Consider the following 2,653-nt stretch of genomic DNA (forward strand, 5'->3'; position numbering starts at 1 on the left):
TAATCTATGTGTGATTGATGTAATGATTGAACGCGCCTTCAATCAGTAATTAAAACCAGGTTGACTTATTTTCCAACAAGATATAATCAGCTGTCATGAGAAGATATGAATGGAAAATAGTTTTAGGGTTTTGTGATGTCCAAGCCTAGCCAAACACTTCTATAAAAAGGGCATGGAATACCTGGTTCCAATACACAAGAAATATCGAACGAAATATTGAGAGAGAATAAGGGTTTAGTCTTGTGTGGTCGTGTGTATTGTGAGTCATTCATTCATCCATAGATGATTGAATTGGACTGACTTTTGAGTTATAATTTTTCCACTCTAAGCTTTGAAGCATGAGTGTGTGTTTACTTGGTTGAAGATTTTAAGCAAGATCAAGTATGTGTTCTTGAAGAGTGTCTTCTTTTCATTGTAATATTTGTTTTCACATCATTGCTGTGATTGAGGGGGAGTGAGTAGGGTCTCATATCTAAGAGTTCTTAGATAGAAGTCACACGGGTGGAGATTAGGTGAAAAGACTGTAACTTGAAGTTGTTTACTGAGAGTCTTTGAACTAATTCTGTTTAGTGGATTTCCTTCATGGCTTTGTAGCCCCCAGACGTAGGTGAGTTTGCACCGAACTGGGTTAACAATTGCTTGTGTCACTTGTATTACTGTTCTTTATCTTTTATCCTGTTTGTATTGTTCAGATATTAGTGTTGTGATATTACCTTCGATATCTCATATCTGATACCAGAATTTCAGTTGGTATCAGAGCAGGCATCCTGCTCTGGTTCTGGGTAAGATCTAGGGACGTTACTTTCTGGTACTATAGATAGAGACGGAGGATTTGTTCACAGACTACCAATTCTGGATGGATCTAACTATGACTACTGGAAACCTAAAATGGTAGCCTTCCTGAAATCTTTGGATAATAAGGCTTGGAAGGTTGTTCTAACAGGCTGGGAATATCCAGTTATTACAAAGGAAGGAGAAGTTACTATTGATAAGAAGGCTGAGGAACAATGGACCAAAGAGGAGGATGAACTAGCCCTTGGAAACTCTAAAGCATTGAATGCTATATTCAATGGGGTTGATAAGAACATCTTCATACTGGTGAACAACTGTAAGGTGGCTAAAGATGCTTGGAATATTCTCAAAACCACTCATGAAGGCACCTTTAGAGTGAAGATGTCTAGATTGCAGTTGCTCACTACCAAGTTTGAAAATTTGAGGATGAAAGAAGATGAAAATATTCATGACTTTCATATGAATATCCCTGAAATTGCTAATGCCTCAGGAGCCATGGGTGAGAAGATGTCAGATGAAAAACTAGTGAGGAAAATACTCAGGTCACTTCTGTCGCATTACGCGAAAAACCGGCGGGAAAACGAAACAACAGAGCCGCCACCGTGCGTTATTTATCCCAAAAGAGGGAAAGGAAACGCTCGAAGTAAACCTGGAAAAGACATGGTCTCGCGATCAAAGAGAGATGGGATCGGGAGTCGGTTATGCGAAGGGAAGGTATTAGCACCCCTACGCATCCGTCGTACTGGACGGGATCCAAAGAAAGGATAAGGTTGCTAAAAACTGATCACAAACTGCACAAGGCTGGAAGGAAACACAGGAAAACAAGAGAAACAGGACTCGGCAGGATATCGCATCCTGGGCCTACGTAGTCTGTCAGGCACAGACATCAGAGTCGACGTAGTTCGGGACAGAGGGAAACGTGCTCGCTAGGATGTCGCATCCTATGCATACGTATCTTCTTTGACTGAAGAAAAATCAGAGCACTCGTAGCTCGGCTAACGCACGCCAAACAATAACACAAACAGGAAACCGACTGCCAATCGCTGGACTTACGTCAGACTCCATACAGACAGGAAAACATGGAAACCGAATGCCAATCGTTGGACTTACATCAGACTCCAAACCAACAAACACACACACAGGAAACCGACTGCCAATCGTTGGACTTACGTCAGACTCCAACAAGCAAACAAGACACAGGAAACCAACTGCCAATCGCTGGACTTACGTCAGACTCCAAACACACACAAAGGGGTTGCAAAAGAAAAAGGGCGCCCGGAGAGATCAGCTCATCTCCTGCCTACGTACCTCATCTGGTATGAGGATCAGGGCGACGTAGTTCCCCTACGCAGGGAAAAAGGACTTCTATCCTAACCAGATACAAAGGGAGACACAAACTACTAGGGAGACTACGACTCGAGCCTAGAAGTTATCATGCATACCATCCCTATGTTAAGGTTTCTACCTAACTTGCACAGGAAGCAAGCTATCCTAAACAGCACAGGCAAATACATACAAGCACAAAAAGCAAACACACACACTATATGCAAACAATTGGGCTCATACAAGGTTAGGCTGTGAAACACAAGCCAACTGGAATCGGGTGTAGTTAGCTCTTAACCCTAACATTGAGAGTTAGGGTGAAGCTGATGAAATGGGAAGTGAGGGTAAGACCTCACAGCTCTTATCCCTGGCCTGGGAGAGCTTCAGACAAATGAAAGTGTGGGAGTTCAGAAAGTAGGAACTCTTCTCCACATATGACTGACACAACAAAGATCTTGGGCTATTATCCACAATGCATCAACACAAGGTGTGTGAGAAAAGTGAATGACACAACTGAATAGCAGGAGATGGATTACAC

The sequence above is a fragment of the Lathyrus oleraceus genome, chromosome 5 (genome assembly GCF_024323335.1).
Source record: "Lathyrus oleraceus cultivar Zhongwan6 chromosome 5, CAAS_Psat_ZW6_1.0, whole genome shotgun sequence".
Classification (NCBI taxonomy): domain Eukaryota; kingdom Viridiplantae; phylum Streptophyta; class Magnoliopsida; order Fabales; family Fabaceae; genus Lathyrus; species Lathyrus oleraceus.